The following is a 300-nucleotide window of genomic DNA, read 5'->3' on the forward strand; positions in this document are numbered from 1 at the left end:
TTTATAATAATTATTTCAAAGGGTTATTTTGACAGCCACTTTGGTCAAATTTATGCTCGTAAAGAATCAGGTATAAATTTCATCCTTAAACGTAAACAACCGGTCCCAGTCACTCAAGGAGTTTGGGGGCCCCACCCACAGGCCCAGCAGAGAGTAGCTCCCAAGCATGGCTTCTGGGTTCAAGGACACTCAGCACCAAGGGGGAGAGTTCCTTTGAGTGACTGATGATATCTAGAGACCATATCAAAAGCACCAAATTTATGAAGTGGGAAGAGAAAACGACAGCAACAGAGAGCAAAT

General features: G+C 43.3%; 1 protein-coding gene across 1 annotated transcript in view; it reads right to left on the reverse strand.

Annotated features, from left to right (window-relative positions):
• The window catches only part of ATP6AP2 (ATPase H+ transporting accessory protein 2), a 22,882-nt gene that overhangs the window by 14,336 nt on the left and 8,246 nt on the right, over positions 1–300 (reverse strand). The window lies entirely within an intron of this gene.

Source organism: Crocuta crocuta, unplaced genomic scaffold, assembly GCF_008692635.1.
Source record: "Crocuta crocuta isolate KB4526 unplaced genomic scaffold, BGI_CrCroc_1.0 scaffold49, whole genome shotgun sequence".
In the NCBI taxonomy this organism is placed as follows: Eukaryota; Metazoa; Chordata; class Mammalia; order Carnivora; family Hyaenidae; genus Crocuta; species Crocuta crocuta.